The sequence below is a fragment of the Vicugna pacos genome, unplaced genomic scaffold (genome assembly GCF_048564905.1).
Source record: "Vicugna pacos unplaced genomic scaffold, VicPac4 scaffold_20, whole genome shotgun sequence".
Taxonomy (NCBI): Eukaryota; Metazoa; Chordata; class Mammalia; order Artiodactyla; family Camelidae; genus Vicugna; species Vicugna pacos.
Genome location: NW_027328741.1, coordinates 78511991 through 78536982, shown reverse-complemented (window position 1 = coordinate 78536982; position 24992 = coordinate 78511991). Strand labels below are relative to the sequence as shown.

The following is a 24992-nucleotide window of genomic DNA, read 5'->3' as shown; positions in this document are numbered from 1 at the left end:
GAGGGAGAGGATAATAGGGACCTCCAGAGGGGATCATGGGCTGGGAGTCATCGGAGGGGTGGGGAAGGCAGAGCCTCAGAGCTGTAGGATCCTGCTAGTGGTGGCTCCTTCACGAGGGGCTTCACAGGGAGGAAGCAATCATGGGGAAAAGGCAGAGCTCAGTTTGGGGCTTGCTGACATGGAACAGCTCATCACAGAGACGTCCAGAGGAGCTGGATGTAGGGAACGAAGATGCCACTGATGTCAGGGTCAAATCCTGAGACCCAGATGAGGTGGGGCGGTGGTGCAGGGGAAGGGGCTTGAGGATATCAAGATGTTCATTCATTGGGGTCCTCAGGGTGGGGACCTTCATGTTCATTTCACAGCCACCTGGTGCCTGACAGAGTTAGGCTTAGGGAGGTCACTGAGTAGACACGTGCCGATAACCTAGATTCTCCTCTTTCCACATAAAGTCCCTGGTGTGAAGCCAGCAGGCACTCTTCAGAGTCATACACCCTCACCCCTGGGCTCTCTGTGTGCCTAGAGCCCAGTGGCCCCTTACCTCCCACTCCCCACTGCAGGACCCTTTGCACACCTGCATTTCCACAAGCTATAAAACATCTTCTCTTGCTGTGTGTTTACCCTATGAAACCTCATTGCCCCAGGAAGAGAGGCCTCACATCCTTCCCTTATTAAAGTGGTAAAGCCTTTTGTTCAGAGAAGCCCCTGTCAGATCTCATAACCAACCAGGTACCTGTGCATGAATTGATCATGCAGCCCCCTCCTCCTTGTGTGCACAGCACCCCCCCAATAACAGACCCCACACACTCAACCTTTGCGCTCGTGTAGGCACCTCTTACCTGTGTGGCCTGATGTTGTCTATAGCAGTGTCCCTATTGAACTTTCCTAAACCCTTCTCAGACGCTGGTATTTCTTTACCAACCCAAGTAATTAGCCTGCCATTGTGCCCACAACACCTGAAACAGAGTTGGCTAAATTATGCAGATTGATGATGCAGGTTAATTTGCTATAAAGCTGAAATCAAGGTTTACAAATAAAAGCAACATACATACTCAAGGCAGGACTAAGAACTCACACGGATAACTAAGACCCTCCACATACATCCCACTTTGCCCTTAGGGCCTTTGCGATGGCTGCTCTTCCAGCCAGGATCTCTCTCCGCCTGCTTCTTAAACACCTCCAGGAATCTGCTCAAATGTCCTCCCTGACCTTATTTTTCTCCATGGAACATATCACCTCCGGACATTGTGTATATTTTACTTAATTTTCTCTGTGTCCCACACCAGGCTGTCTGCTGCATGAGGATGGAGAACTGACTGCTTCACTACCTGCTGTGCCCGGTATCTGGAACCCACCCAACACACAGTAGGACCTCAGAAATTGTGTGACGGGTGTGTGATCACTGTAGGCCACAGACAAAACTCTTCCCAGCAGTCATGGTAAGAGTCATTCATTCTCTACTTACTGAGCCCTACTGTGTGCTGGATACTGACCTGGGTGGGAGGCATGCAGTGGATTAGACACAGTGAGCACACACAGCATGTTAGGAGGGACATGTGCTCTGGAGACCACACAGGGCTGGGGGAAGTCAGGAGTGCAGGAGTGGAGGAGAAGAGGGCCAGGTGGAGACAGTGGTGCCAGAGGAGACAGAGAGGTGGGGCCCAGGTCGTGCAGGGCTTTATGGCTCCTGTGAGAGCTTTTCCTCAGGGCAGCGGAACCATGGCTGGGTACGGAGCAGGGGCCCAGTTCCTGAGTGCTATGCAGGAAATGGAACAGGTGTCTGCTGGGGAGATGTGCGTGGAGGAGGCTGTCCCTGTAGACTGTGCAGGCAGAGAAGGCTCCTCTGAGGAGGTGACATCTGAGCTGAGCCCTTGTATGGACCGTGTTTCCACCTTCTGTAGACTGGATGCTTTCATCTGCCCTGCAGCCCTATGCAGGACACACCCTGTTCTCAGTCACCTGGACTTGGCCTCCTGCCTGCCTTTTGGGCCCTCCCACCCCAGAAGGAGTCCTTCTAGATCTAACTCACTACCTCCTCCACTGGACTTGGACTCACACTGAGCCACTGTCCACCTGCCCAACTCACCCAGAGTCAAGTCCAGACACTTGGGGGAGCCCCTCCACTCCAGAGCCCATGAACTTACTCAAATGGCCAGTCCTCAGCCTGCTCACATGCCTCACACTCCCCTCCTGCAGAAACCCTGTGACAGATCATGTCCACAGCACCCTGCTCCTCCGATCCTGACCCCAGGCTTTCCCATGTGGTGTGACCCCGCATAGGTTGCAGTCCCCTCCTCCAGTCTGGTGAGTAGAAACTACCTTTTCTTTTTTCTTTTGTTAATATATTTATTTTTTAATTTTTATTTTATTGAGTTATAGTCAGTTTGCATTGTTGTGTCAATTTCCAGCATAGAACATAATTTTGTCAATTGTGTTTACTCTTTCAAGAAACCATCTCTTGGCTTGATTTTTTTCAAATGTTCCTTATATCTCTATTTTATTTTTTTCCTCCCTGATCTTTATTATTTCCTTCCTTCTGCTTACTTTTGTTATTTTTGCTCTTCTTTTTCTAATTCTTTTAGGTGGTAAGTTTGATTGTTTATTGCAGTTGTTCCTCGTTTTTGAGATAGACCTGATTCTCTCGCTATAAACTTCCCTCTAAGCACTGCCTTTTCTGGATCCCATAGGTTCTGTGTGATTGTGTTTTCATCATCATTTGTCCCAATGTGTTTTTTATTGCTTCTTTGATTTCATCATCCACCCATTTTTTTTAAAGTAGTATGTTGTTTAACCTCCATACTGTCATTTATTTCTCCTTTATTTTTCTGTAGTTAATTTCTAGTTTCATGGTATTGTGGTCAGAAAAAGTTGCTTCAAATATTTTCTATCTTCTTCAAATTGTTAATGCTTCTTTTGTGCCAAAGTATATGACCTATCCTAGAAAATGTGGTATGTGCACTTGAGAAGAATGTATGTTCTATTTTAGGGAAATATAAAGTTCTGAAAATATTACCCAAAACAAATTGTTCTATTGTATCATTTAATTTCTATGTTGTCTTATTAATTTTATGTATGGAAGATCTGTCCAGTGATGTTAATGGATTGTTTAAGTCTTCTACCATGATTGTATTCCAATCAAATTTTCCCTTTTTATCTGTTATTATTCTCTTTTTGTCTGTTATATATTTAGGTGCTCCTATGTTGTGTTCATATATGTTAATGAGTGTAATATCTTCATCTATGACTCCTTTAATCATTATAAAATGGCCTTCTTAATCTTTCTTTATAATCTTTGTTTTAAAGTCTATTTTATTTGAAATCACTGTTGATATTCCTGCTTTCTTGTGATTTCCATTTGTGTGGAATATCTTTTTCAATCCTCTCACTTTCAATCTATGTGTTTCCTTCTCCCTAACGTGGGTCACTTGTATACAGCGTATTGTAGATACTTGCTTTATTATCCACTCTGCACTCTATGTCCTTTGATTAAAGCATTTAGTCCATTGACATTTATAGTAATTATTAATAGAAATGTGTTTATCACAATTTGAACTTTGTTTTGCAGTTCATTTTGTATTTCCTCTTTGTTCCTTACTTTTTCTTTTTGTGGTTTGATAATTTTCCTTTTTATTATCTTGGTGTCTTTTTAGTTTTGTGACTCTATTGTAACTTTTTGGCTTGTGGCTACCCTACTTTGTACATATATTATCCCATTACTATATCTGTTTGTTTTAAACAGATAATAATATAAGCTCAAACCCATCCTACCAAGAACAAAAAAGAGAGAGAGACAGAGAGAAAGAGAGAGAGAAACCTGCATATTTTCTTGCTCGCCTCTCCCACGCTTAATGATTTAGATGCCCTCTTTTATGATTTCATGTTTATTCTGTTGTAATTCATTGTAGCAATCACCTTTCCAATTATGGTTTTCTCCTTTTTGTAGCATCCTGCTTCTTTTCTATTTAGAGTAAGTCTTTCAATATTTATTTTAGCATAGGTTTAGTGTTGCTAACTTCTTTTAGTTTTTGCTTCTCTGTGAAGTTCTTTATCTCTCCTTCTATTCTAAAGGATACCCTTGCTGGATAAAGTATCCTAGGCTGCATCATTTTTTCATTCAGGACTTTGAATACACCTTGCTTCTCCCTTCTGGCCTGTACTGTTTTTGTAGAGAAATCAGCTGAAAATCTTATGGGGGTTCCCTTGTATCTCATTCTTTGTTTTTCTCTTTCTCCCTTTAGAATCATTTCCCATTCTCAACCCTGGTCATCCTGATTGTAATATGTCTTGGTGTGGGTCTGTTTGGGTCCTCCTTGTTTGGGACGCTCTGTGTTTCCTGTACTTGGATATCTGATTCCTTCTTTAGGTTTGGGAAGTTTTCAGTCATGATTTCTTCAAATATCTCTTCAATCTCCTTTGTTCTTTCTTCTCCTTCTGGGACCCCCATTATGAGTAGGTTGGCATGCTTTATGTTATTCCAAAGGTCCCGTATATTGCTTTCATTGGTTTTTATTTGTTGTCTTTCAGCTGTTTTGTTGTCCTGTCTTCTAAGTCACATATTCATTCCTCTCAATTATCCAGCCTACATTTTATAACCTTTACCTCAACTCTCCTCTCAGCAAATGAGTTTTCCAATTTTCACTGGCTCCTCTTTAGAGTTTCAGTTTCGTTATTTGACATATTCTCTGTCTCTATACACAATCTCTTTTAGTTTCTTCAGTACTTTGATCACTCCTTTTTTGAAATCATCTAGTAGACTATCAATGTCTATTTCATTGATTGTTCTTTCAGGGGGTTTATCTTGTTCTTTTAATTGAGACAGGTTGCTCTGCTTTTTTATCTTGCTTATATCTCTCTGGCACTATGGCTTATGGAGTATCAATTATCTACTGTGGTCTTTTAAGAGTTTATTTATTTATATAAAGTGGATGCAGAAATAAAACTAAGCACAAAGAAATTAGTTTTAAAAGCAGTATAATCAATAACAGAAGAACATATTGAAACAAGATAACAATTGAGTTGGGATGAATTTTTAAAATATTAAAGGAAGAAAAAATATTTGAGAACAGAGTATAATCACAACAGAAGAACAAAACAAGGATAAAACTGAAATTGGACAAATTGTAAGATAATAATAAAAGTATTTTAAAAGAAAATTTTAAAAGGGATTAAAAATAGAAATATAAAAATTATTTAAGAAGTAACATTTAAAAAGTAAAAGAAAATGGAACAGAAAAAGAAAAGAGTATGTTCCCTTGGAGATTGTGTGCCCTTAGTAATTTTATCAAGAGGTCCTTCTTAAACATGTGTGGTTACCAAGTCTTACTTCTGTGCCTTTTGTCTGTTATCCCTTTGGTTAATGATGTGGCCATTAACCTGTTAACCAGAGCCTACCCTGGCTATTGAATGGGGACTCCTCTTTGTTTTGTTGTTGTCAAAGCTCCTGCCCTTGCCTTGCTTCATGAACTCAGCTCGTTGTTTCCAGAGACCCTCTGGTCACACCCTTGGTCTGTGCTGCTCCCAGTGCCTGTAGGTAGACATGTCACTTCTCCTCCCAGTGCTGCATCTTGGTGCTGCACTCCTGCATGGTAGGTGGACAGGTTGTGTCCCTTCCCAATGCCGTGTCCAGGTGCAGCAGTCCTCCACAGTAGTTGGGTCGGTTGCTCCCATATTCAGTGCTACTCCCCACACCACATCTGTTCCACACTCTGTGGGTGGGCTTGAGGCAAATGGCCACACCAGCCCTAATCCCTGCTCTTTGCCAGAACTTTGCTCCTTGTTCATTTGTCTTAGAGGTGTGAGTTCATAGAGGCACCAGGACAGAAACGTCCTATATGTCTGGGGATGTAAACAAGTCTCAGTCCCACCTATGAGGTTGCAGAACTGCCAGGTACATATTCAGGTTTCAACCCCATGTCTGCCTGGGTGGGTATGATGGCTGTGGCTGAGCCTCATCTCTCTTATTCTGAAAAATCACCAGTTATGTTGCCGTGAGTCAGCAGAAACAAAGGACAAAACACCCCTTCCCCCAGGCAAGCCAGCAATATTGCTTTGCTTTATTTTTTTCTTATTTTATGGGAGGCCCAGGCTGTTCTGATCTGTATACAATCTAAGCAGTTGTCCACAGCACACTGCAGTCCCCCAGGGTTACCTATGTACAGTCAACCAGAGTCTGCCTGGATCCAGCAGCCTGTCCCTTCCCATCCCTGATTCACTTCTAGGTTTGGGGGTTGTTGACACACTTTGTGCCCATTTAACTTAATTCTGTCAGTCAAGGGTGGTTCTGTACACATCTGAGCCTCAGAGGTTCCCTGTCCATCCTGCTGACCTCTCCGTTGGAAAGAGGGAGACCCAGTCAACCAGCACTATCCCTCCTTTGCTGCTCCCTCTTCAAAGGACCAACCCCAAGCCATTTTGCATTTTCTTCCTTCTTTTTTCCTTTTCTCCTAGCAGATTGGTGGCACATTTTGTCTTTTGAAGATGGCAATGTTTTATCAAAGTTCAGCAGATGTCCTGAGTGGATGGGTGTGTCTGTGAATGTCAGTCTTGGTGTATTTATTGGAGAGGATAAGATACAAGCATCCTTCTACTCCACTATCTTGGCCCTTCTCCAAGAATATACACTCTTAATAATTTTGTCATAAGGTTATTTTTAACTATGGGTGGTTGCCAAGTCTTCCTTCCACGCCTTTTGCCTGTTATCCCCTTTGTTGGTGGTGTGGCTGGTGTTCTGGTGGCCTGAATCTGCCCTGGCTATTGAGCAGGAGCTCCTTTTTTTCCTGTGGTTATCACACTCCTGCCCATATCCTGCTGTGAAAACTCCACTTGCTGGTTCCAGAGGCCATCTAGTCGTGCCCCTGGTCTGTGTCCCAGCATCTGTAAATGGGTGGTCTGCACCCCCCACCAGATGCCTGGTCCCAGGACCACACTTGTGCAAGGTAGTTGGCAGGTAGCTCCCCTGCCGCATTAGGTCCATGCTTTGTAGGTGGACTCAGAGGAAACAGCTGCACTAGCCCTCACCCCTGCTCTGTTCCAGAACACTGCTTCTTGTGCATTTGTCTTAGAAGAGCCAACTCAGAGAGGCATCGGTGTGTAATGGTCCCTTCTTCTTGGGACTGTAAACAAATCTCATTCCCACCTATGAGGTTGTGGAGCCCCTAGGTAGGGATTTGGGTTTTGACCCCTCCTCTACCTGGGAACCATGCACCAGAAAATATAGTGGCTATGGCTGAGCCTTGACTCTCTTCTCCCAAGAAGTCTCCAATAATGGTACTGTGGGTCTGCGGACACAAAGGCTATGGCTACCCTTCCCCCCAGGGCACACCAGCAGTGTTTTCTGCCTTTTTTTTTTGTATTTTATGGGGGACCCAGGCTATTCTGTATACTCTCCCAGCCATGGCACACAGAACATTGCAGTCCCCCAAGGTTTCCTTTGTAGAGTCAGCCCGAGTCCTCTGCTCAACTCAGGCAGCCTGTCCCATCCCACCCCTGCTGGTTCGTGTCTAGGGCTGGGGATCGTTGGGACCCTTTGTGCCCAATTAACTTAGTTCTGTCAGTCAAAGTCTATTCTATACAGATCTGAACCTCTGATGTTCCATCTCCATCCTGCTGAACTCGCCATTGGAGTTGGGGAGACCCAGTGTATTAATGCTATTCCTCCTTTGCAGCTCCCTCCCCATTGGAATGGTCCAGAACTATTTTCCTTTTTCTTCTTTTCTTCTGTTCTCCCAACAGATTTGTGGAAAATTTTATCTTTTGAAGAAGCCAATATTCTGTCAAAGTTCAGCAGGTGTTCTGGGTGGTGGGTGTATCTGTGGATGTCACTCTTGGTGAATTTGTGGGAGAGGGTGAGCTCTGAGCATCTTTTTTACTCCACCATCTTTCCTCCTCCTTCACTCTTTTTCTTTTGATTGGAACATTTAGTCCATTGACATTTATAGTAGTTATTTTATAGATGTGGGTTTATTGCCATTTTGAAATTTGTTTTCCAGTTGATTTTGGTATTTATTTGTTTCTTTCTTTTAATTATTTTTATTTTTGTGGTTTGATAAATTCCTTTTCTATTAGCTTGGTTTCTTTTTGGGTTTTATGACTCTATTATATACTTCTGATTTGTGGTTATCTTGTCATTCAAGTATGGTAACCCCTTACTTCATCTGTTTGGTTTTAGTTGATAGTCATGTGGGCTCAAGTGCATCCTAAAAAGAAAGAAGACAAAGAGAAAAAAGAAAAAAAAAGAGAAAAAATATATATTCTCTTGCTCTCCTCTTCCACCTTTTATGATTTTGCTATTCTCTCTTTCTTGTTTGCTTTCTTGTTTTCTTTATTGACTTACTGACTTATTTATATCCTCATGTTTTCCCTTGCAACTCACTGTATTTATCGCATTTCCAATTATGGTTTCTTAATTTCTATAGCTTCCTGTTTATTTTTTATTTAGATTAAAACTTTCAAATTTTTTTTAGCATAGATTTAGTACTGCTGAATTCATTTAGTTTTTGCTTGTCTGTGAAATTCTTTCTCTCTTTCTGTTCTAAAGGATAGTCTTTCTAGATAGAATATCCTAGTTTGCAGCCTTTTCTTATTCAGGACTTTGAATATATCTTGCCACTCCCTTCTGGCCAGAAGTTTTTAGGTAGTGAAATCTGCTGAATGCTTATGGGACTCCCTTGTAACAAACACTTTGTTTTTCTCTCACTGCCTTTAGAATATTTTATTTAACTTTAACCATTTTAACTATAATATGTCTTGGTGTAGGTCTGTTTGGTTTCTCCTTGTTTGGGACCCTCTGTGCCTCCTGTACTTGGATAGTTCTTTCCTTCTTAAGGTTTGGAAAGTTTTCAGTCATGATTTCTTTAACTAACTTTTCAATCCCCCTTTCTCTTTCTTCTCCTTCTGGGACTCACCATTATGCATAGGCTGGCACACATTATATTATCTTGCTTTAATTGGTTTTTATTGACTTTTCTGTCTGCTGTTCTTTTTGGGTTATTTCTTTTATCTTGTCTCCTAAGTCATTTATTCATTCCTCTGCATTATCTAGTCTTCTTTTGATTGCCTGTATTTGAATTTTCTATTTTTAACTAGCTCTTCTTTATAGTTTAAATTTTATTTTAAAGTTTTCTGTCTCTATTGATAGTCTCTTTTAGTTCTTTCAGTGAGTTGATCATTCCCTTTTTCAAGTCTAGTAGACTATCAAAGTCTATTTTACTGCTTGTTCTTTCAGGGGATTTGTCTTGTTCTTTTAATTGAAAGTGGTTCCTCGGCTTCTTTATTTTACTTATATTTCTCTGGCTCTATGTATTTCTTCTAGACCCGTTTCTGAGCTTTTACATGTAGTAGGCAGGGTTGGAGCACTTCAGTTGTGAAGAAAAATAGGCAGAAGATGTTCACTGGGGAGTTCTCTCTGTGGTGTTGCCTGTCACTTGTTATGCAGACTTACAAAGTCCTATTTGTTGATTTTGGCTTTATCCCTGCCTTAGCTATGGGAATGTCAGCCACCTACTCTGGTGCCACTCAGGTTCTGAGCCCCAGGAAACATCAGTGCAGATCCAGCAGTGTCAGTCCCTTGGACCTGCCTTAGCAAGTGTGCAGTCACACATATGAATTTGTGGTCCACTACAGGTTCAGCTCAAACCCCAATCCCACACTCACATATGGAACCATACACCACCCTGTTGTAAATACCCTCACTGGCCACCCTTCTTGAGTAAGAACTCCACTCACTACCTGTAAGTCTCAGAGGTGTGGATCCACAAAGTGACCAGATACAGCAAATCCACCCTCTCTGCCTGGGGCTGTAAACAAATCTCAGTCCCGCCTGTGAAGTTGCAATGGCACAGGGTATGGAGTCAACATTCAGCTCTGCCTTTGTTCAGCAGTGTTGGCTCTCACCAAGCCCCATTTCTCTTCTCACGAGAACACACCAGCAATGGAGCCAAGTGGAGTAAGTGACTTTGGCACAACTGTGTTTCATTCCTCCCCCATTATATCAAAATTTGTGCTTTTTTATGAGAGTTTCAGTCTTTTCTGTTCCACACACACACACACAGCCAGAGCTCACACTGCCCTCTAGTTTCCTGAGGCTGCCTCTCTGCAGTGTGACCCAGCCCTCTGCCTGGGCTCTTCACTGACTCCAGTAGCCTGTTCTGGCTCATCCCTTCTAGCTCATGTATAGGGCTGGTCATCACAGGGACCCTCTGTGTCAGTTTTCCCCAGTTCTGCCTGCCATGCAGTTGCCACTGTCTCCTCCAAACCTTGGAAGCTCTGCTTCTTTCCTAGCTGATCACCCAGATAGAGAGGTTGTGTCCCAGTGTGAGGGTGCCTTTATTCCTATGCTACTCTTTCCCTGCAGGATCAGTCCTGCACTTAATTTTTCTTTTCTCTTTTTATTCCTTACCATATTTTGTGAGAATCTTCCTGTATTTCAAAATAAGAGACACTCTACCAGAGTTCAGGAGGTTTCTGTGCAAATCAATGTTTTTGTAGATGTAATTCTTTGAGTATTTGTGGGAGAGGTCAAGCTGTGAGTCTGTCTACTCTGCCATTTTGGCTCCTTCAAATTTTAAAATAGGGCTAGTTCTTTCTTAATTACTCTCAACAAGCTGTTGTAGTTTTCAGCATACATGTCTTGTAATTTTTCCTTGCCTCTATTGGATGCTGATTCAGAACATACACAACCTTCTAGAGAAACCTGTCCCACCCTGCCATTTACTGCCAACTAGCTGGCCTGTGTCTGAATCACCAAAAGGTTTTGTTCTTTATCTGATTCTTAATTCTTTAGAATTTATCATTTTACTCTCATAAATGCTGATAGTACTTGTAACATATATTTTAAAATAAAAATAATAAACTTTATTCTATAGATGAAATATGAATGAATCTCAAGTAACATCTGCTTTTAATACCTTAGAATTAGTAAAGCAATATAGATACATTATAAATGCTTGAAATGTTGCCTAAAGGAAAAGTGCAGAGATTTGCAAATCCCACTCCCAGAAGTGACCGTCATTAATGGTTTGGTGAACATCTCTCAGTCTCTATCTCTCTCATTCTCTCTGCCTCTGTGTCTCACACACCACAAGATTCATTTACATCTATGATGATTTGACACATATGTGGTTATAGAGATGGCATCTGGAATGTAGATGATGGATTAACAGGCATCCAAACTGAGGGCTTCCTTGACATCAGGTAAAGACCAAGCACTCATTTTTCCAGCTGCACAACAATCATTCCTCCATGTGAATCAGAACTGATGAATCCCACCCCCTCTCCATGAACATTAGTGTTGCTTCCATTTCCCTAGTAGTTTAACCAGGATTGTGATGAACATCCTTGAAAAGACATCTTTGAAAAATTGTGCAAGAATTTTAGTATGATCAACACTAAGCATCAGTACTGCTCGGAAAGTGGTGCACTTGTGGAGCTGTGATGCATTCTGCATACTGTTCTCCCAGAGAGGAGAGTCTGCTCACTCTTCCCTCCAGGGGATCTACTGTGGCCTCTGCCTCCTCATGTTGTCACTAGAGCTGGTTGTCTCCAGGCTAAAGGCCTGCCAGTGTGATGTTGACCAATGCTGTCTCCGAAGTGTGGACATCTTCGTGCATCCTCACTTGAGAGGTCGAGCATCTCTAATATACACTGGCCACCTGCATTGCCACTTGTTGGAATTGCATGTGTTTGTTCTGTTTCTGTTTAGAACACAGTGTTTCAAGATATTTTTGGACCACAGGGATGTGAAACCTTTCTCTGACTTTAGGTTATGAAAAATGATTTTTCCATGTTATGGTTTGTCTTTCATGGATTTTGATTATTATTATTTTTTTATTTTGTTAGGTTATGTTTTGCCACAGGAAGAGCTAAGCATCTCCCTCCTGGCTCTGGTTTCACACATAGAATAGCAGTGCCTATCTCGAGATTATGCACATAGTTACTAAAAATATTCATTTTGTATATCTCATATTTAATCCACCTGGATTTCCCTTTGAAATAACCATAATGCTACTTCAAGTAAAAAAAAAAAACACCAATCCCTTGTTAAAATATGAGAGCAGACACAAACAGCCACCTTTTGTATGATTTCATTGATAGGGAACATCCAGTGTAGGGAAAGACACACAGAGAGAAAGAGGATTAGGGCTTGTCAGGGGTCGGGGGAGGGATAAAAGAGAATGTGTGCTTTGGATACGGGGTTTTATTTTGAGGAAAGAAACAGTCTGAAACTAGACAGTGACGATGGTTACACAGCATTGTGAATGCACTTAATGCTCCTGAATTGCACAATTTAAAATGGAAAAACATCTAAATTTTATTATGGTAAACTTAAAACATAAAAATAGATGGTACTCTAAATGACATGAAAGAAAACAAGGAAATGACAGAAAAAACAAACAAAAATGATGCCAGGAGAAGGGAAGTAAAGTTCGGGTCTGGGAGTGGGTTGATTCTTAGAATTAGATGACTGTGTTGGTGGTTGCAGAGACATCTCAGCCCGTAAGGGTGGTGATGCCTGAAATGGCTCTGGGTCTCATAGAAGTATGTGTGTAGGTTCAGGGGGAGCTACAAGATCAGGCTCAGCGTCTCCCTGCAGGACTGGTAATGTAACTTGGCTCTAGGTCTCCTGTAGGGCTAGTCTTACAGTCTGCAGAGCTGGTGGGGTGTGACACGGTTCTGTGTGTTTTGCAGGTGCAGGCTCGGGTTCCCCAGCAGGGTTGTTGGAATGGGACCCAGTCCTGGGTCTCCTGCAGGAGCCAGATCAGGATCTCATGCAAGACCAGGCTCAGGGTATCCTTGTAAGGCTTGTGGAATGAGACCCCATCATTTTTCTCCTGCAGCAGCAGATTCAGGGTGTCCCTGCAAGGTTTTTCAATTTCACCCTGCTCTATATCTCCTGCAGGAGCAGGCTTGGACTGTCCCTGCTGGGTTGTTGGAATATGACCCATCTCTGATTCTCTTTCAGAAGCAGGCTCAGGGTCCCCCTACAGGGCTAGTCGATTTTGTTCCAGTCTTAGGTCCTTTGCAGGTGCAGGACTGGGGTCTCCCTTCAGGGCTGGTGAAATGTGACTCAGCTGTTTGTCTCTTGCAGAAACAGGCAGAGTTTCTCCCTGCAAGCCTTGTGGAATGAGACCCAGTGCTGGGTCTCCTACAGGAGCATGCTCAGGGTCTACATGCAGGGCTAGAGGAATTGGACCTGGCTAATGGTGTCCCTGCAGTGCTGCTGGAGTTGTTCCAATTCTTGGGTGTCTTGAAGGTGTAGGCTCTAAGTCTCCCTGCATTGCTAGTGAAATGTGACTCTGTTGTGGTTCTCCTGAAGGGACAGTCTCAGGGTTTCCCTGCAGGGCTGGTGGATGGGACATAGTGCTGGGTCTCCTGCAGGAGCAGGCTCATCTTGCAACATGACCAATCTCAGGTTCTCCTGCAGGAGTAGGCTCGGGGCCTTCCTGCAGGGCTAGTGGAATTGGACATGGCTCATGGTCTCCCTGCAGTGCCATTGGAATTGGTCCAATTCTTGGGTCTTTTGAAGGTGTAGGTTGCAGGCTGATAAATTACCTGTAGGGCTGGTGGAATGTGACATGGCTCTTTGTCTAATGCTAGAGCTGATTCAGGGTCTTTCCACAGGGTTGGTAGAATTGGCCCAGGCCTGGGTCTCCTGCATGTGCAGGCTCTGGTATCCCTGCAGGGCTTGTGGAATGTGACTGGGTTTCTGTTTCCTGCAGGGGCAGGCTCAGAGTCTCCTTGCAGTGTTGCTGGAATGGCACATGGTTCTGAGTTTCCTGCAACAGCAGGCTTATGTTCTTCCTGCATGGCTAGTTGAATATGACTCAGACCTTGGTCACTTGCAGGAGCAGGCTAGTTTTCTCACTGCTGGGATGGTGGAATCAGACCCTGTCCTGAGTCTTCTGCAGAAGTAGCTCCAGGTCTTCCTACAGGGCTGTTGGAACATGACCCATCACTGGTTCTGCTTCAGGAGTAGGCACAGAGTCTCCTTGCAAGGATAGTGTAATTGGACCCAGCTCAGGGGTCACTACAGGGCTGATGAAATTTGTCCTGGCTCTGTGGTTCCTGCAAGTGTAGATTCTGTGTCTCCCTTCAGGGTTGGTTTAGTGGGACCCATTCCTGGGTCTCCTGTAGTAGTAGGCTCAGAGTCTCCCTGCAGGGCTGGTGGAATGGGCCCCTTCTCTAGGTCACCTGCCAGAACAGATTTGGACTCTGCCTTCAGGCTGGTGGAATTGGGCCTGTTCTTGCATCTCCTGCAGGAGCAGGCCTTGGTTCTTCCTGGAAGAATACTGTAATATGACCCATCTCTGGTTCTCTTGCAGGAGAAGCTCATGGTCTCCCTAGAAGGTTAGCAGAATTTGTCCCATTCCTTGGTCCAAGGCTCAGGGTATCCCTGCAATGTTGGTGGGATGGGACATAGTCCTGTGTCTCCTGCAGTAGCAGGTTCTGTTCTCTTTGCAGGGCTGGTGGAATGTGACTCCACCCTGTGGTTCTTTTGCAGATGCAGGCTCAGGGACCCCACCAGAACTGATGGCTCTTAGTCTCCTATGGGAGCAGGTGAGGGATTCCCTGGAGAGCTGTTGGAATTGGTCCCGGTCCTGGGTCTCTTACAATTGCAGGCCCAGTGTCTCCCTGGAGGGTTTGTTGAATATGACTTGGCTGTGGGTATGCTGCAGGAGCAAGCTCAGTGTTTCCATGCAGGGTTGGTGGAATGGGATCTAGTTCTGGCTCTCCTGCAGGAGGAGGCTGGGGTTCTCCCTGGAGAGGCTGATGGAATTGGACTGGGATGTCTGTCTCCTGCAGGAGCAAGCCTATGGATTACCTGCAGAGCTGGTAGAATGTCACACAACTCTTGTTCTTCTGCAGGAGCTGGCTCATATTCTCTGTGAATGGCTTGGTCTCCCCCAGGAGTAGGTTTGTAGTCTCACTACAGGGCTGGTGTTATGTGACCCGCACTGTGCTTTCTGCAGATGCAGTCTTAGTGTTGGACTGCAGGTTTGGTGGAATGGGACGAAGTTCTGGGTTTCCTGGAGTAGCAGGCTCACGGTCTCCCTTCTGGGGTATTGGAATGTGACCCAGTCATGTGTTTCCTGCCAAAGTGGCCTCAGGATATCCCTGCAGGGCTGTTGGAATTGTACCTCACTGTGTATCACCTGCAGGATCAGGTTTGTGCTCTCCCGGCAAGGCTGGCGTATTTGGACCTATTCCTGGGTCTCCTGCAGAAGCAGGCTTTCAGTCTTCCTGCAGGGCTTCTGGAATATGACGTATCTCTAATTTTCCTGCAGGATCAGGCTTGTGGGTCACCCAGCAAGGCTAGTGGAATTGGACCCAATTCAAGGTCTTAGTGCATGATTGATGGAATGGGACCCATTCCTGGGTCTTCTGCAGGAATTGGCTCAGAGTCTTCCTGCAGGACTGGTGAAATTGGACCAATTCCTGAGTCTCCTGCAGGAGGAGGCCCTGCATCTTCCTGGAGGGATGGTGGAATATGACAGAGATCTGTTTCTCCTGAAGGAACAGGCTCAAGGTCTCCCTACAAGGCTAGTGTAATTGGACACATTCCTGGATCCATTGCAAGTGAAGGCATGATGGTCTTCCTACAAAGCTGGTGGAATGTGATTCGGCTCTGAGTCTCCTGCAGGAGTAGGCTTAGGGTCTCCTTGAAAGATTGGTGAAATGGGACACAGTGCTGTGTCTCCTGCAGTAGCAGGTTCAGGTTCTCCCTACAGTATTGGTAAAATTGGACCTGGCTCTAATTCTCCTGCAGTAGCAGACTGAGGGTATACCTGCATGGCTGGTTGAGTGTGAAGGAACAGCAAGTCTTAATACATTGGCCCACTCCTGGGAAAAGGATAAACAGGGCGTAGTGCATTGTCTCTTGTATTGTCTGAAAAAGCCCCTTGAGATGTGTTGATTCTGATGACCTCTTCCAAGAACTTGAACACTTTTAGAATCTCTGCCAACTCATCTTGTTTAGACTGAAGGACTCTGCCTTTCATCAGTTCTTGGAATAGAGATCAACACAAAAGGAAAGAGGGAAGAAAAAATTACCAATCTATCTGTTGAGAAATCAGCTGAAGACATTAAAAAGTTCTCTTGCAATGCACTTGTTTCTATTTTGGTGCATTTAGAATCATTTCCTTATTATCAATTTTTGCCATTTAAATTAGAATATATATTGTCGTAGGCCTACTGGGGTTCATTATGCTTGGATGCTCTGTGCTTGCTGTGTTGAGATAGCCGGTTCTATCTTTGGTTTAAGAAAATTTCAGTCTGATTTCTTCAAATACCTTTTCAAACCATTTGTCTTTATTCTTTTCCATGTGGGATCCCTATGAGTCATACACTGGTATGTTTTCTCTTATCCCAGGTTTCAGTTGCATTGCTTGCATTGGTTTTCACTTGCTTTTCTATGTCGTGTTCTGACTGAGTGATTGCGGTTATCCTGTTTTCTAAGTCATTTATTTGTTCCTGTGCATTATCTAGTCCGATTTGGACTGTCTTTAGCTTAGCTATTCTCACCATTGAGTTTTCTGATTATATTTGGCTCATCTAAAGTGTTTCTCTTTCCATTTATACTAGCCTGCATTTGTATTCATAGACTCAAGATTTCCTTCAGTGTTTTTATGTCCTCCCTTTTCAAGTCATGTTCTAGTAAATTTTGGGGGTCTAATACATTGGATGTTCTTTCAGGAGACTCCTGTCTTTTGAAAATTTGGAATAGTTCTTTTAACTTTATTATATCTCTCTATCGCTATGGGTTAAGGATTATCAGTTATCTATTATAGACTTGAACGGCTTTTGTAAGTGAAATCATTTCTGTGCACATTTAGTTTTAATGCTGTGAGGATTGTTTTTGGTATGTAATGATGCCATGCATTCCTTCTGTGTCCGTTGCCTGTTATATCTATGATTGCTACCGTGGTTTTTGTTGTGGTGAATATAACCTATTCTAGTAAAGTTAGCAGAGTGTCATTTTGGTTAAATATTTATCATAGCTCTGACAGTGCTGGGACTACTAATTTTTGCTGGAATAGAGGTTTCCAAATGATTTCTGGGCTGCAGGCTGGATATGTGGAAAGGGAGTTGTTCCAATATACACTCATGAAAGTGCATTCATCCTTACTGTTGCCACGGAAAAGTCAAAATTTTATAATGGGCTCCCTCAGGTTCTCTGCAAACAAAGACAAAAGTGGAAACAAATCTAATGATGTCACACATTAGAAACTGCTGAAACAATCCTGCAGTGCCACAATTGGGTCCTAAGTGTAGTACTGGGTCAGCACCACAACTTTAGTTGCATTAGCATGTGGTAGGCAAGGTTGATGGAAAAGCTTCAAATTCTCCTATTTTTCAGCAGATCTCTGCTCCAAGAACTCTTGTCAATAAGGCATGGGAACTCAAAGGCAAGCATGGAGCATTTCAAAAACCTCTGCTTTGGACAATAAGAAATTTCAATCCTGCCTATGATAGTTGCAGATCTTTTGGCTATAGAATCTTATTTCAACACGAAATTGCCCTGGATTCTAGAAACCAGATAAAGATGGCTCTGATTGAGACCATTTCTCCTTTATGGAGAAAATGAGCAATTATACTGTGGATGTGAAAAGGCTGTGACTAAGGCCCTGGGTTACTAAGCTAATCCACAACACATATGCCAGCAGATTTAATATTAAGAGAGGACCCAGGCAGATCTGTTCTCTAGATAGTACCAACCACAGCCCAAAACAATCTCGAAACCCCTGGGAATAAATTTGTGCCATCAGCCACACCCCTAACACACAGATTCCACAGGCACTCCTAGCTCAAAATTGGCAGATGCAGTCTTGGTCTGGGAATCAATTGCAGAGAAATTTTGTGATTATTGCTTTCAGTTATATCAATCAAACGTCCACTATGCACTCTTTTAACCCTCAGCGCATCGTCTTCCATCTTAAATGACCTGTCCACTTTAGAGTGTGCATCCCAGTAAAACAGTTTCCCCTTTACTGCTCCTTCACCAAAGGTCAGGTCCTGCACTGATTTTCATTCTCTACTTTGCCTTCTACTCTTTCCAGGTTATGTGAGAATTCTTTCTGACTTTTGAAGTAAGAGATGTTTGGCCATTATTCAGCAGGGATCCTGAGCCAAGGGCCGGGAGAGTGGATGTTTATCTTGCTGTATATATGGGAGAGAGTGAGCGAAGTTTGCACTGGTACTCTGCCAGTTTGGCATAGATAAATTAACACAATTTAGACATAACTCACAGACACTTGATCCTTGTTTAGATATTTTTCTCTATATCAATTGTGGAAGGATGTTTTCGAAGATTCCAAGTCTGACAATGTGTACATACCTCCATTGCAGACTTTCAAATAGTTAACAGAATTGAATTACATACTATGGGAAATGTATCAAAATAAAGATAGTTTTAGAAATATACTAAATCTAAGTACAAGACAGAGTTGCCATATTTAGGTATCAGCTTGAAATACCCAAATAAGAAAAATACACAGAAAATATAAATTAGCAGCCAAAAGTCATGAAGGAGGCAGGTAAACACTTTTCTTGGTGCTTCCAACACTAAGAAAAACAATGAAATAATTCTTAGAATCATTAACAACCACAACCATGGGTTTCCATTGTTCATGTGGTGCCCTTTCCTAATAATGGCACATACTGGTCAATGTTGGCGATACAAGGGGCAACATTAATATTTAGGAAAGCACAAAGAAACCCAAACAATGTATTTTTATATAGGCTTGGTTTCAATAGCACTTAGAGACGTTATAGATATGAGAACACTGCTGCAGTTTTGCTAGGCTATTGAGAATCATGTGCTCTTCTATGAAAGATGAGAATGTTTAATCATCCAATTATGTTGAGAAACACAAACCCGACAAATATGGCAACCACATTATATCCTGCAGCCGGTACTTGACTGAAGGGAAAAGATGGTCCACAAAAAATGTGTCACTACATATCTATGCCAACAATTACACTTCATTTCAATAACAGAATTATAATAGTTACAAATACTGTTTTGAAAAACTGAGGATAAATAAATATTCAAATTCAGGCAAAGAATCCACTCTCTTACAAAACACCCTTCACACCAAAGTAGATATAACCCCAGCATGATCTGAATCTGGGGGAAGGTCATCATTTCACAGTGTGAACTAAGAATTCAAACCAACCTATTTTAGTCCAGAGTAGTTGACCATGGAGGAGTTCACTGTTGTGCACAGAATGTGAAGGTGGAGGAACTCTGAATCTAGGAGGGTCTTCCTGTGCTCCTACTGGCTTCAATGCAGTTCAAGGGCTGATTCTCTGAAATGGATAACTGAGTGAAGGGGAGGGAAAAGCAAGTGCTTCAGAGCAAGGCCCAACCCTGGGAAAAGGCTTACCAGGGCTTGGTGCTTGGTCGTCTGAGTGGTTTATAAATGCCCCGTGGGAAGTTTGGAATTTCAAGACATCTTCCAAGAACATGAGAGCTTCTATCATTTCTACCTTCTCTTCTGTTTTGGACGGAAGAAATCTTGGACCCGTACTTGGAGCAGAGAATTCAGTAACTTCCTCAAGTGCACGTTCAGATTCCACATGTAATTGACAGTATCAACGAGGCTCAATATGTCGATGAATGTCTTCCAAGCTTGGTATTCTCTACAGCTGTCTCCATGCCAGTATTCTTCATTGTAGCAGAACAACTCTCATCAATGTGTTCGCATCTCTCCTCAATCCATGCAGCCAGCTTTTCTGACAGATTCTCTTCGTGTCTCCTATAAAGTCAAATTCTAAATGATTGGGCAAATCTGAAAGTACCTCCGAGACTAACCAGTGAGCTGATGACACGCATTTCTTCCACTGTCTGCTCTTTAAGGTTCTGGAAACTGACCCGTGAACACAGGCCATTGGGCAGCAGCAGGATCTCGAACTTACACAGCTTCCCAAAAAAGAGACCTAAGCCAAGCTCCAAAGAGGGTGACAGCCCATCCATCACACTGATCCACCCACAGGGCTCTGCCCAGTTTCCATGGATCCACAGGCCACAACAAACCTCATGGAACAAACGAACACTCCACCTGGAATTAAACCGGCAACTGCCATCCCCAAAGGTGGCTGCAACTTGTCAGTGTTGGGGGAGGGGCTGTATGAGACAAGAGGTTCTAAAGGTAAATGTGATTCTATCCACTAGCGTCCCATGGGCTTTTCTCTTCCCTCTTTCCTTTTATTCAGATCTGTACGCACAGTACAAACGGAGGGAAGTGTGTCCAATTATAGTTGATGATTTCACACGTCTATAAACTTTCTAACAGTTCACAGTACACAGAGACCCACTAAAGGAGACTTATGTTCCTATAATATCCGTACACCCGGAATACATATGCGTCGCCTGATTTCTGCTGAAACACCCGCACTCTCAGGACATGGATCCATTTATTTCATGGGGGCTGAAATTCCTACAAATGAAACCAATCCCAATGTGCAATTTACTGTCTGTCTCTTTTGCCCTTAGAACACTTTTGCAGAGCTACTTGTCTTTGTTATAGGCTTATGCCATTTCTTCTCTACGTAGGGTATAATATGGCATACATTCAATCTGTTGGGAGACTTGCAAATTTATATCACGGACTATAAATCCATTTTATTCCAAATAGGCATTTGAATTAGGTCACGATATGCTCTTATGAATCAATATTTATGAATATTAATGCACGCATCTGTTTTCTGAATACAAGTGTGTTGAGTACATGCAAGCTGTGATATTGGGTCGATGAGTGCTGAATGATTCTTGACATCACCTTGAGTACTTTCTTGAGAATATTCATGGTTCCATTGTTTTATGTCAGCCAACCGTGCCCTTTTGGTGCTTGTTTGTTTGTTTGATTGTTTGTTTGTTTGCTTCTTGTTTGTTTTGCAAACACATTAGGCCATGCATCACTCCGTTCACTTAAGAGAGTCATATAAGCAGATTCACTTAAGATAGTGCTTACAATCATCTATGATTTCCTGCTTCACTCTCCCATATATAGGGTTTTGATGTCCTCTTGCTTTCTTCTTGTTTATTCTCTGCAACTCATGCTCCTCTTGCATTTCCAATAATAGTCTTCTTCTTTCCATTTCATCTTGCTGCTTTTCTAATCAGCGAAGAATTCTCAATCATTCTTTTAGGATAAGTTTTGAACTGCTGAATTCTTTTAAGATGTGCCGGTCTGTGGAATTCTCTAGCTTTGCCGTTATTAAAAATGGCGGTCATGTGGCATAGGCTACCCTAGATGGCAGCATTTTCCCATTCAGGATATGGTCTAAATCCTGGCACTTCTCCCTTTCCTGAAATATTACTGCTGAGATACAAGCTGAAAGCGCTCTGGAGGTTCCCTTGTGATTATGTTGCTTTCCTCAAAGTGCATTTTTTTCATTTTTTTTCCTCCAGGTGCATTTTAAATCACATGGATGCTCATGAACTTTGTTGATTAGAATCATCTGGCTGCTGGTAAGTCTATTGGGATTTCAATTCCGTTGGATGCTGTGTACTTCCTGAATTCATATACATGATTCTATCTTGGTTTTCAGGAAGGTTCAGTCAAATTTATCTACAGATATATTTTTTCTGAATTTTTTTTTTTACCTCTTGCTTTTCCATCTGGGACTCTTATGAATCCTAGTCTTACATGCTTTACTTAACCCAGGACTCAACAGCAATGTTTTCATTGTATTCAACTTGCTTATCTATGTCTGCTTCTGACTTAGGGATTTCTGTTCCCCTGTATTCACATTCATTCACGTGTCCCTCTGCATTATCTAGTCAACTTAGGACTGAATTTAACCCTGATATTATCCCATCCATTGAGATTTCTGATATAATTTGGCTCGTCTTTAGACTTTATCTTCCACATTTCTGGTATTCTGATTTTGTGATTCTGAGACACGGTTGTGCTTCAGTGTTTCCCTCATCTCCGTTTTCAATACTAGCCCTGGTAGCATTTTGCAGTCTAGTTGTTTGAAAGCTTATCTTTTGGGCCTTCAATCCCTATGGAACTGAAAATGGTACTTCCTGTTTCTTTTACTGTACTTCTACATTTCAACTGGTCAAGTAATATCAGGCATCTAATGTAGACTTCAAGGGCTTTGTTAAGTGAAAAGTTTAGACCCTTGGCTCTATGCAATTCCATGGGATTACTGTGAGGACAATTTCTCCTAGACACTGATGCCATGTCCTGTTCCTGTGTGTGTTGTCTGGTATATCTCCAATTGCTGGTGTTGCCTTTGCTGTGATGAACAACCCGTACTATTTCGATTAGCATAACCTCATTTTGATTACGCTTATCTCACAATTCTGAATGTGCGCAGGACACTTTCTCTTGTGGAAATGAAGCTTCAAAAAGTTCTCAGCTCTGCATTCTTCTCTATGTCACTTTGGAGTGTTTCCTAAACAGCAAACTGAGAGTGCGCTTGTGCTTTGCAGTGCCACGGGAATGTCCCAATGAAACCAGTGCTTCCCAGAACTTCTCTGTCTACTGAAACACCAGTGGAAGCACATCCATGGATGTCACACATCAGGGCCTGCTGGAATGATCCCGCAGACCGACCTTGGTATCCTCGGTGCCGTACCGTGCCATCCAAAATGTAGCAGCTTCATTCTGGAGATAATGCTGAAGGAAATGCTTCAACTTCTCATGCTGTGGACTTGGACCACTCTTCCTTGTCCTCTCATTCTTGTGGCACAGGTGCACGAAGACAACCACAGAGCTGTTGTGCATCCTGTGCCTCAAACCAAACCATAATCCCAGCCCAGGTTATGAATGTAGCAGATCCTAAGGCTTTTCATTCTGATATCAAAACCAAGGCCCCCTGGATCCTTCAGACCAAATGCACGATATCTCTGATTCAGCCCCACACGTGCTCTATTGGCAAAATGCCAAATTGTTCCCTGGTCTTGCAGATGCACTGGGTGTGGCCATGGGACATATCGATAATCTCAACCTCGCGCGCCAGTGTGGTTGCTTTCTCATTGGGGTCACAGGTCGGTTTGCTCTCTTGATAGGACCCACCACATCCCACAACGCACTCCAGGTCCCTGAGACACAGCGTGTGCCATCATCCGTAGCCCTATCCCTCCCTGACCGCTGACTCTGCTACCTCAAATTTGGAAGCTCAGATCTTGGTCTCAGAATCAAGTGTGGGGATATTTTGCGCTGGTTTCTTTGAGTTCTGTCAGCCAAGCATCTGCTGTGCACTCTTCTAACACTCAGCGCATCACCTTCAATCCCATGTCTCCTGTCTGCTTGAGAGTGTGCGTCCAAGTTCAACAGAGTTTCAACTTTGCTGCTCCATCACCAGGGGCCAGACCCTGCACTGGTTTCCATTCCCTGCTTTGCCTTCTCCTGCTTCCAGGTGTTCTGAGGCCTCATCCTGTCTTTGGAAGTAACAGACCTCTCTTCGGCAAGTGTCCTATGCCAAGGGCTGGGTGAGTGGATGTTTCCATTGCTGTGTACATGGGAGCGAGTGAGCGCAGTTTGCACTGCTTCTCTGCCAACTGGGCATCGATGAATCAACACTTTCCAGATACACTTCCCAGATATGTGATTTTTGTTTACCTCTTGGTTTCTATACAGCCGTGGTGGGAGGGATTGTCCAAAGACTCCAGTTTTGACATTGTGTTGATATCTCATTTGCAGTCTTTAAAAAGTTTAATAGAATTGATTTCCATGTTTTGGGAGCTATACGAAAATGAAGTTAGTTTTTGAAACATACTAAATCGACCTAGAAGCCAGACTTGTCAATTTCGGTAACATTTTGTCAGCTCTAAGGAAAACATAGACAGATAGAATGCAAAGTAGCAGTCCAAACTGTAAAAGGGGTCATGTCAACTCTTTCCTGTTGAAGCCTCCGAAACCAACAGGAATCATGAAATATCTATTGGAAACATGAAATAACCCCCAACCTTGGATTCACTTGTGCATGTGGTGCCCTTTACTCCCAATGACACCTACTGGCCAATGTTGGCATTTCAAGGGGTAACATCCCTCTCTAGGAAAATACAAGAGAAAACAAACCAAATATATACATTTAGGCTTGAATCCAAAAGCACCTAGAGGCATTATAGCTTTGAGAACCCTGCTGCAACTATGCTAGGCTATTGAGAACCAGGTGTTCTTCTATCAGTGATGAGAACGCTTAATCATCCGATCATGTTGGGTAAAGCAATTTAACGCAGCCGAGTCTGCACCCCCATGATATAGTGCCCCCGGGGGCTTGACTCAAGTGAAAGACGGTCCACATAAGCTGTGTCTTTAATGTCATTGGCGACTTTTACAGTTCAGTTCACTATCTGACTTATAGTATTTACCTATACTGTCTTGAAAGACTGAGGCCTGATACATATTCAAGTTCAGTCAAAGATTCCCCTCACTTACCACACTCCCTTCACCCCAGAGAAGACACAAACCCAGCATTTGCTGAATCTAGCGGAAGTCCATCGTTTCTTTGTGTGAGCTAAGTATTCAATTCCTATCTATTTCAGTCGAGACTATTTGAACTTTAAAGAGTTCACTGTTGTTCACAGAGTGTGAAGCTGGGGGAACTCTGATTCGAGGAGGGGCATGCCCTTCTCGTACTGGCTTCATTGCAGCTCAGGTACTGATCCTTCAAAATGGATGCCTGAGTGGAGGTGAGGGAAGAGCCTTACTTGATAGCTTGGCGCATACCAGGGAAAAGGCTTACCTGGGCTTGGTGCACTTTGGTCTGAATGGCTTGGATATGCCCCTTGGGACGTGTGGATTCTCAAGAACTCTTCCAAGAACATGAGCATTTTGATCACCTCTGCCATCTCTTCTCTTTTAGACGTCAGGGATCTTGGACCCATTCTTGGAGCAGGGAATTGAGGAACTTCCTCAAGTCCACGTTGGCACTCCGTATGTTTCTGCCAGTATCAGCGAGGTTCAATATGTCTCATGAATGTCTTTTGAGCCTGGTATACTCTACAGCTGTCTCCAGGCCAGTATTCTCCTTTGTAG

The 24992-nt window shown here is 43.1% G+C and overlaps 1 long non-coding RNA gene across 1 annotated transcript; it reads left to right on the top strand.

The window, feature by feature from the left end:
- The first annotated feature begins 2170 nt into the window (after nt 1-2170).
- LOC140693973 (uncharacterized) lies at nt 2171-24992 on the top strand. The gene is made up of 4 exons (XR_012069696.1): nt 2171-2304; nt 21410-21469; nt 23371-23443; nt 24820-24992. It is a non-coding gene; the product is annotated as an uncharacterized lncRNA (long non-coding RNA).